The sequence below is a fragment of the Pantherophis guttatus genome, chromosome 10 (genome assembly GCF_059756535.1).
Source record: "Pantherophis guttatus breed Tessera chromosome 10, ASM5975653v1, whole genome shotgun sequence".
NCBI lineage: Eukaryota > Metazoa > Chordata > Lepidosauria > Squamata > Colubridae > Pantherophis > Pantherophis guttatus.
In genome coordinates, this window is record NC_142072.1 from 26,319,394 (window position 1) to 26,332,721 (window position 13,328).

General features: G+C 44.8%; 1 long non-coding RNA gene across 1 annotated transcript; it reads right to left on the reverse strand.

Moving 5' to 3' along the window:
* Nucleotides 1-313: 313 nt before the first annotated feature.
* Nucleotides 314-9,891, reverse strand: LOC117663294 (uncharacterized). The gene is made up of 4 exons (XR_004590668.3): nucleotides 9,815-9,891; nucleotides 5,138-5,455; nucleotides 3,479-3,545; nucleotides 314-453 (listed from the first exon to the last, which is right to left on the reverse strand). It is a non-coding gene; the product is annotated as an uncharacterized LOC117663294 (long non-coding RNA).
* Nucleotides 9,892-13,328: the final 3,437 nt, after the last annotated feature.

Below are 13,328 nucleotides of genomic sequence, written 5' to 3' on the forward strand. Positions count from 1 at the left end.
TGTTAGAGCGATTGGAGTGTCATGACTAACATTTTTAACTTCTGCTACACTGAAATTTGCTGGCATTTTTAATAGCTTCTGTTTCAAAGTCTTTTATTGCTAAAAATGGCCAACGAGGTTATGGGTTTGAAGTTATGTACATGAAATCAATAAATAGATAAATAAATATAGTAGTGTGATTGCCTGCCAGTAGGGGTTTGTCGAATTTTCCTCTTACAAAGTCTGGCCAGAAGTCATTAATCTCCAAAATCAGCCTAAAGGTTCTGATTAATGAGGCTTATTAGAAAGAATGAATTAAGCTATAGCTCAAGAATACCCAGAGACTGATTTATTTTCAAATGAAGCTTCTTCCTTCTTTGGCAGCAAATCTTTTCTTTTGTGTGTATGTGTTCTTCCAATATATCAAGCTTCAAAAAGGAGGAGGCCTGGCCAAACTCCAATTCCCGTATCAATCTGGAAAATAATTATAATTAGTATTCAGGTTCTTACCATAGCAATCCACATCTATCTGTGAGCACTCTCTTTCTCTCTCCCCCCACCCTACCTACCTACCTCCACAATATTTTTCAAACTTGCCAACTTGGAATGGACTTCACCTCTCAGAATTCCCAATCCAACAAGCAAAGTCAAAGAGGGAAGACAGATTTGCTTAACTATGATTCACCTAACAAGCATTGTAAAAAATTTTTTAGCAAAATTAGGCATGACCCACTTAACAACCACTTTGATTAGCAAAGAAATTCTGGTCCCAATTGTGGTCATAAGTCAAGAACTAATTGTACTTGGAAAGATAATTATTTGATACCACTTTAATCATGGCTTGGCTGCAATTGAGCCAAAAGAGGGATCCAATTTAGGAATGGTGGGAGAAATTGGATAATGGTGTGTAAGCAGTGAACTGATGAGCCAGGTGAATGCCATCATTAGTGTGATAGAAGGTGTGTCTCTGTTCAACATCATTTCAGTTTCTGCCAGCAGAGAGCAGTAGAAAACTGCATTTCTGCTGCAACCAAACGATACAGACTATTGGGCAACTAAACATCAGGCTTTCACATTTCTTCCATACCCATCAAGAATACTGAAGGTTGCAATGGTAGGGCAGGTGGGACTATGGCTTAAGCCAGGGGTCTCCAAACTTGGCAACTTTAAGACTTGTGGACTTCAACTTCCCCATGCTGGCTATTGAAGTCTGTAAGTCTTAAAGTTGCCAAGTTGGAGACCCCTGACTTAGACATTAGAGGGGTGGGATTGATCTGAAGATATCGGAAGAGAGAACTGTTGCATTACACAGCTTGCTGGTGTTGGGGAGGGAGTGTCAAAAAAGGCAAAATGGCAGATACAGCGATGCAAGATCTGCCCCTTTTGATACCTGCACGTCAGCAATACTGAAGAATTTGTCCACTGAGGGTGACCCTAATATGGAACTGCTATCTTGTTCTTCATCTCTGACAGCAGTCAGCCCATCCCAGTGTGGGAAGACAACCTTTGAATGCAGCAGGGATGATACTATCCCCTAATATGCAGCCACGCGGGTGGTTATGGAGTGACGTGGCACTCCCATGGGACCCCCCTCCTGCGCGAGCTGCACTGGCTCCTGGTGATCTTCCGGGTGCGCTTCAAGGTTTTGGTTACCACCTTTAGAGTGCTCCATGGCTTAGGACCGGGATATCTTCGAGACCGCCTTCTGCCACCAGTAGCCTCTCACCGACCAGTACGCTCCCATAGAGAGGGGCTTCTTAGGGTGCTGTCGGTCAAACAGTGTCGACTGGCGGTGCCCAGGGGGAGACCCTTCTCTGTGGGGGCACCCGCCATCTGGAACGAGCTCCCCCCGGAGATACGGAGGATCCCGGATCTGCGCGCTTTCCGCCGTGCCCTCAAAACATTCCTATTCCAGCAGGCCGGCCTGGCCTAACCTCTCTTTTAAACTGTTTTAAATTTTTTTAATTTTATATTTGTCTTATAAATTTGGGGTGTTTTAAATTTTGTTTTCTGGGCCAAATTATTTAATTGTATTTTAATGGTTTTTTAACATTTGTATTATATGTATTTTACCTTTTGGCTGTTCACCGCCCTGAGTCCTTTGGGAGTAGGGCGGTATACAAATTCAATAAATAAATAAATGAATAAATAATAGAGGTTCGAGACTTGTTGAGGTATTTGTTGAAATTATTGACAAGTTGCTAATTTCCAAACAGCACCCATAAAATTAAAGTGTAAATAAACAAAATGAACAGAATTATTTAAAACTGTACAAAACCATGCCTCTCGTATGACTTCTCTTTTCTGTTACCGTTTTAGAGGTAGTTCTCAACTTACAACTGATTGAAAGTAACATTTCTGTTGCTAAGCAAGGCTGTTGTTAAGTGAATTATGTGGTCATTAATTGATTCCGGCTTCCCTCTTTCCTTGTCAGAAGCCAGCTGGGAGGGTTGCACATGGTGATCACATGACCCCAGGACACTGCAACCATCGTAAATACAAGCCAGTTTCCAAGCATCTGAAGTTTGATAAAGTTTGATAATGCAATGGTGGTAAGTGCATGGACTGCTTGTAAATCACTTTTTCAGTGCCATTGTAATTTGAATGATTGCTAAACAAATGGTTTTAAGTCAAGCACTACATGTATAGCCATTTATTGCAAGGATCCTTAAACTGGGTGTGTGCATCAAGTCATTCTATCTGCAGTGCATCTAGAATAGGGTTGCCTAAATCTGGTCCATGGTGTCGGCCTGGAAATATCAAAAGACCAGCCCGCTGTGCCTCTGCTGGCCAAAACAAGCCGTGGAGGTGTGCATGCAGCCCCCCTGCGGCCCATTTTCGGCTCCATGGCCTCCTGTAGCATTCTACCGGCCATAAACGGGCCACGCAGAGGCCTCGCAAAGCCCCCCCACAAGGCCCGTTTTCAGCCTTCATGGCCTCCAGCATAACTCTGCCTGCCAAAAATGGCAGGGTGCTGCAGGAGGCGTCCGTCCCATCTCCCCCCCATCCCCCGCTGGCCCGCAAAGAACTACAACGCTAATCTGGCCCTTGAAGAAATTCAGTTTGACACCCCTGATCCAGTGGTCGGTTTCAAATTTTTTTACTACCAGTTCTGTGGGTGTGGCTTGGTGGGCGTGGCATGGCTTGGTGGGCATGGCATGGTGGATGTGGCAGGGGAATATTACTGCAAAATCCCCATTTCCTCCTGATCAGCTGGAACTCGGGAGGCAGAGAAGAGTTGGGGGCGGGGCCAGTCAGAATTTTTACTACCGGTTCTCCGAACTACTCAAAATTTCCACTACCGGTTTTCCAGAACTGGTCAGAACCTGCTGAAACCCACCTCTGCCCTGATCTAGAAGGAGGGCGTTAGGGAAAAATAGACTCTTATCAGATTGGATGAGAAAACCTCAAGGAAATCCCCAGCTGAAATGTCAGGGTAAATGTCTAATTCTCCCAGGCAGGGGCTGGCACCTCCCCATATCCCATCATACCCCCTTACCTCAGACTCCACCCCTGATGTATAAAAGGGTCCTACACGTGGGCATCCAGCAGTTCCAGATGTGTGCCTGCAAAGACAAGACAGAGGTCAGTGACCTTTACCCTGAATTGGGCCTAGGAGGACTCCAGGCCCAGAATAAAGAATTGATGAAGAGATTCCATTGTCTCCTGTGAGTTATTGGGTTAGATCCATCCAGCATTAACAAAATGGCAGCAGAGGATGGTTGCCCATAACTCTAAAGAATGACCGAACAAGCCGCTTACTCTGATAAGAAGAGCAGAGTAAACACCAGGGCATTCACCAAGAGGATGGCTGCTAGGGACTTATGAACATATGTGGTACAAATGTGATAAAGTTAAAAAGTTTTGGCAACAATTGGAGGAAATGATATTTGAAATGATGGGGAAAGCAATAATATTGAGACCAGAAACTATATTACTGTTGATAATTAAGGAAATAGAACCAACAAAATATGAGAAAGAATTGATTAGAATTATGATTATAATGGGTAGAATTATAATAGCCAGATATTGGAAATTAGATGTGAATTTTAGAATAGAAGAATGGTATTGTGAAATGTGGAAATTAGCTTTAAATGATAAAATGACATGTGATATTAAAATTAGAAATGGTGACTATAAAGAAGACATTTTCTGGAAAATTTGGAAACCATTTGTGGACTATGCGCTGGGAAAATTGGATGCTTCGGTACCTGTACCCCGAGAACGTGGATTTTGGCGATCATGAGGATATATCCGAAGAACCAAATCTTCCTTTCTTATTTATAGCACAGGGTGAAATATTGTATATGTTGTTTGTAATGTTAGTAATTTAAAATATAAAATGTTAAAAATAATAAATAAATAAAAAAAAAGAGGATGGCTGCTCAACTGACACCCAAAGGTGCCATGCCAAGAGCCACCCCAGCTGAAAGTGGACAGGACATCGAGCCGGGCCCACTCCTCTGCAAAGAGAGACCACGGGAGGAAGCAGATGATCACGAAAGAGAAGAGCCACGAGAAGAAGACGAACTGAGAATGGCCCTGCTGAAAATGATGGAAGCGCCCATCAGCAATGGAGAGCTCATCACGAAACTCCAAGGCCTCCTAGAAACCCATGGAGCAGCGATGAGCACCCAAGAAGACGCCAGCCCGGTAAGGGAAAGGGATTCCCTCGCAGAGGCCCCGGACATAGAGGGGCTCAGTTTCGCGCCAATTTCCCGGCGGCCATCTTGGAATGGCCAGCAACCAATGGGAGGCCGGGATTTGAATCCAATGGCGGGAACCAGCCAAGGCCCTGAAATGAACGAGGGGCACCCCGAAAATAACTGCAATAGACAAATCCAAGTAAATCAGAACTTGCCTAGCATGCTCGAGATACAGAAAGCAATAGAGACTCTAGCGGCAGCCTTTGGCTCCACATTCAAGCCTCCCGCACTAACCGCAAGCCGCAAGGAAAACCTCGAGGGCCAAGAAGGCACCAGAGTGACCACCGGCTACGAGACACCAACCCTATCACTACCAAAGGGGTCAACGTGCTTCCACGACGAGAAAGAAACCCCGACCGCCTATGGAGCAGAACAAAGGCAGGACTCGAACTCACCACCCGCCTCACTAACTACGAGAGATCCAAGAGAAGAGAGACGCGCCAGCTGCTTACCTGCTCCGCGACCTCCGCCAGGCTTCTCCAACCAACCAGGGGCCAGCACATCCGGATCAGGACCAGTCATCGCCGCGCCACCGATCCTCGAAAGTCCTCGACTTATGACCGCTTCGATCCCGAGCCTCCAGCCATTCTTCGCCGGGGACTAAACAGCCCAGCAGCGACTTCCAGGGTCCCACGACGCATCCAGACCCACCAGGGGTGAGTCAAGCGCTCCACCAGCAGGCCTAGGCCTAGGCCTGAGAACTGCAGCCACGAGCTCCCCTCCGGATGGCCTCCAGCGTGAAATGGGCCTCGCACATGCTCAGACGCCACCTGCAGGAAGAGAAGGGAGGAACATAGAGATAAGTCAGAACATAGAAACAAGTCAGTACAGAATAGCCATTCCCATGCCATATTGTGAGTTCCCTCACTCACAAAACCATGGACAGCTACCCTCTGTAAGTAACCATTCTAACAACTCTGGGGCTTTACCTGTCAACTTTCCCAAACTGCAAATAGATGGAAAAAATCTTCTAGAGTGGAGTCAACAGCTGCAGATAGTTTTTATGAAAGAAAACTTACTTTTCCTAATATCAGATCCACCCCAGAAACCCTGGACTTTTGAAATTGACTGTAACCACCACAGGGCTTTTTGTATTTTGTTAACCAGTATTTCTCCAACTTTGTACCTAAGCATAGGGAATCACATGACAGTGCATGAAGTGATACAAAAACTTTATAACCTTTTTTACAGCAGAAGTAGAGCAACCACAACTAGGATTTCCAGAGAATTCCATTCTGCCAGACTTAGACCAGGGGTCCCCATGAGTGAACACCTGTTAAAACTTAACGCAACCAGGACTGAATTAATGCATAGGGGTGAAGCAATCACTGAGGAGAGTATGATGAGTATAGTCATAAACTCTTTAGACAGTAGCTGGGACAACTTTGTGATGCAATTGGACAGTCTCAGTCTAGAACACTTAACATTAGACACACTCACTAACCGCCTTATTGCAGAGGATAATTTAAGGAGGGACCGCCACATGTCAAGAAGGGACCCCAGACCCACCAAAAGGGTTGAGTTCCGGGACAGGGGAAAGGTTGCCCCAGAGTGTTTTTCCTGTGGGTCCAGGAATCATTTAAGGAGGGATTGCCCCAGAGGTGATAGGGACAGGGGATAAAGAGAGAGACGGTCACCAGACCGCAGACATTTCAGGAAACGGGGACGTGGGTGGTCGCCCAACCCTAGAAAAAGCAGTGAATGCAGGGATGCTTCCAGAGATAGCAACCCAGGGACCATGTACGGCTTCAGGCATGGTAAAGCAGACCCCAAGCAGGGGACAGATGAGAACATGTGGCTTCTGGATTCAGGAGCCACTAATCATACAACACACAATCCCAATCTATTCACCTCCCTCGTAGAGACAGACTTCAAGATCAGAATGGCTAACCAGAGCACAGCCAACGTCATAGGGAGAGGGAGTGTACATATACCAGGGGTTGGGAAAATAGAGGGGGTACTGTACGTACCGGAAATACCCCACAATGTCTTAGCCATCGCAAAGCTCACAACAGACACAGACACAGAGGTAACATTCAAGGAAGGCAGGGTACAGATACTCAACCAAGGAAAAAGGGTTGGCAAGGTAACCACACATGATGGATTACCGTACTTTACACCCAGTGAGAACAACGAGGGAAGTATAAACACAAGCATCACCCATGAGCAGGGGGGAGACACTGAAACTAGAGGGGGACCCCAGGAGGAAACAAACACTGTGTCACCAGGCAAAAACAAGGTATCCGTGGGAAAACCCATCCACGACAATTGTGCCCACCTCCTTCACAAAAGCCTAGGACATATCAGTTTCCCGGATGTAGAAAAAAATGCTAGGATGTACAGAGGGTTTGAAAGTAAAGGACTGCAAAAATTATTTGGAGTGTTCAGTGTGTAAATCTTCAAAAATTAAGGTCAAAGCGAGGCCCAAAAGGTCAGAGCGCACAACTGACCACCCATTTCAGCTAGTACACATGGATTTAGTGGGACCACTGAGACCTTCCATTGGACACAGGAAAAGGTTTTTCCTAACCATAGTAGACGACTACAGCAGGTATGGCTCTGTGTACTCTCTCAAACATAAAAATGAGACATTCCAAAGGTTCAAAGACTTTTATAAAAGGGTGGAACTACAACATGGGGTGAAAATCAAACAGATAATGACTGACCGGGGCACAGAATTCATGGCCAAGGACTTTGCAAAATGGTTAAGGGAGAGGGGCATATTGCATTTTAGCTCCACCCCCTTTTCCCCATTCCAGAATGGGGTCTCAGAACGGAAAAACGGCCTACTCCAAACAATGATGAGGTGTGTTTTGGAGGATGCTGAAATGAACCAATCATTCTGGTCAGAGGCATTACACTAATTCAAATTACACACTAAACAGGTTGTGGTCAAGCTCAATCAATAAAACCCCATACGAACTAATGTACAATAGAAAACCCAACCTAGCCCACCTACACGTATTTGGTGCCCCAGCTGACGTCCACATTCCCCGACAGCTAAGAAAGAAGGGAGAAAAGGTGTCAAAAAGACTAAGGTTCGTGGGCTATGAGCCTGGGACAAAGGGATTCAGATTTGTGGACTGCAATAACAAATTCATTGTATCCAGGTCTGCGGAATTCCATGAGCACTCGAATTGGTCAAAGCTCCACTGCAATGACATTTTCCTTGGCAGAGACATGCAACCACATAACCAAAGTGACAAAGAACTGACCACCAGGGGGCCAGAGGAAACTGAAACAGACAGACCCAAACACCAAGAACTGAAAGCCGAGGAATGGAAAGAAGGACACCCCACACTGAACCTAGATAGCCTCTCCAAAAAAGAAGCCAAATGCCTGCATGAAGCAGATACGCCTCCAGACAGACCAACTAGATCCAGTAGGAACAAGTTACCAAAGAGACTAGAGGACTACGTCATGTCCATACACACAGAGCATTTCACACCCAGTTCCTACGAAGAGATACTTGGCCTCCCCCAGGAAGAGAGGGAAAGATGGAAACAAGCCATGGAAAAGGAGATGGAGAGCCTCCGAGACCTACAGGTATACTCGCCAGCTCAAATACCTGAGAACAAAAAGCCAATTGGGACCAAGTGGGTGTTCAAAGTCAAAACACTCGAAGACAACAAAACACTCTACAAAGCGAGGCAGGTTGCACAAAGCTTCGCCCAAAGATACCCGGAAGACTACACAGACACCTACTCCCCCACAATCAGGGCCAAGAGTGTCAAGAGCGCCCTAGTAATTGCCACCATCCTAGGGCTGGAAGTATTCCAATTCGACGTGCAAACCGCATATCTACACGCAGAACTGGATAAGGAAATCTATGTTAAGGCCCCACCAGGATACAATGATGGAAAGGACAACACATGGCTCCTGAACAAAAGTTTATATGGACTCAGTCTGGCAAGAGGTGGTAAGACTGTCTAGCCAAAGCTCTCAACACCATGGGCTTCAAAGCCACCTCTGCAGACAAATGTTTTTTCACAAAGAGAGAGGGAGGAGCATTCGAAGGTGTTCTTGTGTATGTGGATGATATATTGTACATAGGGAAGCAAAGGGCCAAATGCGATAAATTTGCCACCGAGTTAGGAAATCATTTCTCTCTGAAGTCACTAGGGAAGATAGACAAGTACCTAGGGGTGCAAGTAATTAAAACTGACAAGGGCTTCCGGATCTCACAAAGAGAGAAAATCATGGAACTGTTATCCAAATGCAACATGTCAGGAGAAAACCCTGCGAGACACCCATGCAACCGGACTTCATAAGGAGCATGTACAATGAAGCTGAACCCTTCGTTGACAACAAGCTGTACAGGTCAACAATAGGCTCGCTACTCTACATTGCCAACTGGACGAGGCTTGACATCGCTCTGGCCGTCAGTCTACTGTCCAGACACATGAGCAAGCCCACTGTCCTGCACTGGGCAGCCATAAAAAGACTGCTCAGGTACCTGAAACACAGTGCCAACGCCCAGCTGTGCCTCGAACCAGACCTGTCCGAGAAACCCAAGTTAACCTGCTATGCAGATGCTGACTGGGCTGGGGATGCCAAAAGCAGAAAAAGCACTTCCGGGTACGTAGTCTTCTTAAACAATTGCCCTATATATTGGTATACAGGAAAACAGAAGCTGGTGGCCACTTCTACCACCAAAGCCGAATTCATCTGCTTATCAAAAGCCGCAAATAACCTAGTGTGGTTTGATGATTTACTTACTGACATCTGGGCCGAACCAACATACCCCATAGCCATACATGAAGACAACAAGGCAGCTATAGAAATATCAAAAGCAGATGCCGTGGGACAGAGATCAAGGCACATAGACATAAAATATAAACACGTTAGGCAATTCTCAGAAATGGGGTTCATTAAAGCCATATATATGACACTGAACAACAAACAGCAGACATACTCACAAAACCACAACCTCAAAAGCAACACGCATACCTCACATCAAAAATATGTGTATATATGTAGATCATGTGTTTTATATATCTAACATGTATGTTTACAGATATCATATGTCCGTCGTTAATTAGACATTTAGAGGGGGATTTGTCAGGGTAAATGTCTAATTCTCCCAGGCAGGGGCTGGCACCTCCCCATATCCCATCATACCCCCTTACCTCAGACTCGTCCCCTGATGTATAAAAGGGTTCTACACGTGGGCATCCAGCAGTTCCAGATGTGTGCCTGCAAAGACAAGATAGAGGTCAGTGACCTTTACCCCGAATTGGGCCTAGGAGGACTCCAGGCCTAGAATAAAGAATTGATGAAGAGATTCCATTGTCTCCTGTGAGTTATTGGGTTAGATCCATCCAGCATTAACATGAAAACTAGACAGAAAAGATTAAGAACACTGTAAAACAGTGTTTCTCAAACTTGGCCACTCTGAGATGGATGGACTTCAATTCTCAGAAATCCCCAGCCAGGCTGGCTGGGGAATTCTGGGAGTTAAAGTCCACTCATCTTAAAGTGACCATGATTGAGAAACAATTATCTAAAAGAAAGCTAATGCATATCACATCCATACAACAAATACAGCCTCACCTGCAAAAGCCGAATGTGCTTGTCCAGGAAGAACTTCTTATGAGGATCATTAAACATCCCCCCACTCCTCCCTGTAGCCCAGAGGTCCCCAACCTGTACTACCGGGCCACAGGCTAATCGCCACTGGGCTGCGTGAGAGGCCAGCCAGTACGTGCACCTCTGCATCACTTGCGCACACGCTTCACTTGCGTCATTGCGGGTGCTCTCATACACTCATGCTCATGTCGTAAATGTCGTGGGCACTCATGTGCACGCATGCATGTGCTTGCCCCTCACACAAAATAATCCCCCCTTTCCCCCCTTCCCCTGCTCCGGGCCACCAGAATTGGGTGAACTCTGCTGTAGCCAATAGAAGTTAAGGGGAAACAGCCCAGCTGGCAGCCCCACATTTTGGGAAATTCATGTGCCGCCCCCCCAGGACATTTTAAAAATCAGCCAAGATGGACCTCTTGTGCTAAGCTTTTAACAGGTAGTCCACAAATTACAACAGCAATTGGAACCAGGTTTACTGTCACTATGCAATGCGGTGGTATTATTTGCTGTTTAATAAAGATATTAGCATTTTAGCATAGCACCCATGCCTCCTTTTGAAGTTCAGGAAACCATGTTTTTTTTTTAGCCAAAACCATTTACTTTGTTGTGCAAAAACTAGCATATGTAGAAACTAAACAGTCGGGTTTTATTCTGGAATATTTGAGTGCTGCAAGCATTAAATAAGCCCAGAGGGAAAAGGAGAAGCTGCAACACCTTTTTTTTTTTTTTATTTGATTTATATGCCGCCCTTCTCCGGAGACTCAGGGCGGCTTACAATGCGTTAAGCAATAGCCTTCATTCTTTTGTATATTTTATACAAAGTCAGTTTATTGCCCCCACAAACTGGGTCCTCATTTCACCTACCTTAGAAAGGATGGAAGGCTGAGTCAACCTTGAGCCTTGGAGAGATTCGAACCAGCAGAAATTGCAGGCAGCTGTGTTAATAACAGGGTGCACTAAACCACTGTACTATCAAGGCTTTGATAGGGTATCTGTCTTTCCTCATGTCCAATCAATATCTATTATGGTTTGATTTGTTGTTTTCTGATGCCTCACATGTACCAAAAGTATGTATTGTTTCTTTCTATACCAGTGGTGAGTTTCAAATTTTTTTACTACCGGTAAAAAACTACCGGTTCTGTGGGTGTGGCTTGGTGGGCGTGTTATGGCTTGGTGGGCGTGGCTTGGTAGGCATGGCAGGGGAAGGATATTGTAAAATCTCCATTCCCATCCCACTCCAGGGGAAGGTTACTGCAAAATCTCCATTTCCTCCCGATGAGCTGGGACTCGGGAGGCAGAGAATAGATGGGGGTGGGGCCAGTCGGAATTTTTACTACCGGTTCTCCGAACTACTCAAAATTTCCGCTACCAGTTCTCCAGAACTGGTCAGAACCTGCTGAAACCCACCTCTGTTCTATACCCTACATAAAGACTTATCCCTCCCTTTTAATAAATGCCTTTCTCTTGGATCAGGGTGGGTATTCATTGAACAACCAATGGAATTCAGTTAAAACTGGCAACAGGTACTGATGGGAGCATGAGGGGGGGGTCTTAACGTTTTCAGTAACTAGGGGTGTCTTTGATGAAAGTTTTCAGTTCTTAGAAGTAACAAAGCAAATTTTCCATGAAGAATGTGAAAATCTGATTAAGAACCGGTTCAAACCTGCTAAAGACAAGAACTGTACAAAGATTTGAACTCTAGAAACTTGCAAACCCGTTATGCTTCACTATAATGTAAAAACTACACCTTATGAATGAGGATGAGCATTAACAAGATCATACTATGATGGAATGCTATGAAATGTAATGTGGTACATATAAAGTTACTGAGCATGCATGCAAGATCATAGATGAATCAAATGATGCTAACCAATGAAGGAATTCACTCCAAACCCAATGTGTTTGAACTGTATATTAAATGATTCCCTACCGTTCTAAGAGGCTCCTCACTTTTTATCTATGAGGTGCCTCTCTTTGTTTATATATAAACAGCTATTAATCTACCTTTCCAGCTTGGATTCTATTTGGGAGGCACACCAGACTAGCAGATCTTGCAGATGTTTAGGGCTAACAGTAATGCTGGGATTGCCATCACTAAGCAATGCAGTCAAATGATGGCATGCTTTATGGCCACATTGATTAGCAATGGAAATTCTGGTCTTTTATTGAGGAATTTGAATCTCACCAGGCTCAAGGTTGACTCAGCCTTCCATCCTTCCAAAGTCGGTAAAATTAAGACTCAGATTGTTGGGGGACAATATGCTGACTCTGTAAACCGCTTACAGAGGACTGTAAAGCACTGTGAAGCAGTATATAAGTCTAAGTGCTATTGCTAGAGATAGTCAACTTACAAGTTTGTTTAATGATAGTTCGAAGTTACAATGGCACTGAAGAAAGTGACAGGACCATAACCATTGCAACATCCCCATAGACGCATGATCAAAATTCATCTGCTTGGCCACTGACTCATATTTATGACAGCTGCCGTGCCCTGGAGTCACCTTTTGCGACCTCCTGACAAGCAAAGTCAATGGTGAAGGAAATGAATAATAAGTTACTCTTTTATAAAAGTGTTTTAATGTATTAAAAAGCTATGATGTTCTTACTGTTGCAAAGTGACCACCAATTGTAATCAGTAGAGACAATGTGTTATGACTTGCTAAAAGCTCCCTTGGAGACAGGAACCTATGCCTTGGACAAGACCACTATCAGTAAGAAAGGAACATCCGCTCAAGGTGAACATTAAAAGTAAACATGATAAGATAGTTGTTGTTAGGCAGGAAATGTCAAGATGACCCTTTAAAGTATAAAACAACTTGGAGAAGGATTTAGGAGAATAAAGGGGAGTTGGGAAGGCTTCTTAGGCGTGGCGTGCATTGTGTAGGAGTATAAAATGTGTAGCTTGAAAACTGTTTCCTGCGCTCTTTGAATTCAATCCATTTGGGAAGGGTCTAAGAGGTCGCACTTGCAACTGCTTTTTATTTTTCTTCATTTTATCTCCAATAAACCTTTGATTTTGTGAACCAGACTTGTTTATGAATTGTGAGGATTAAAATA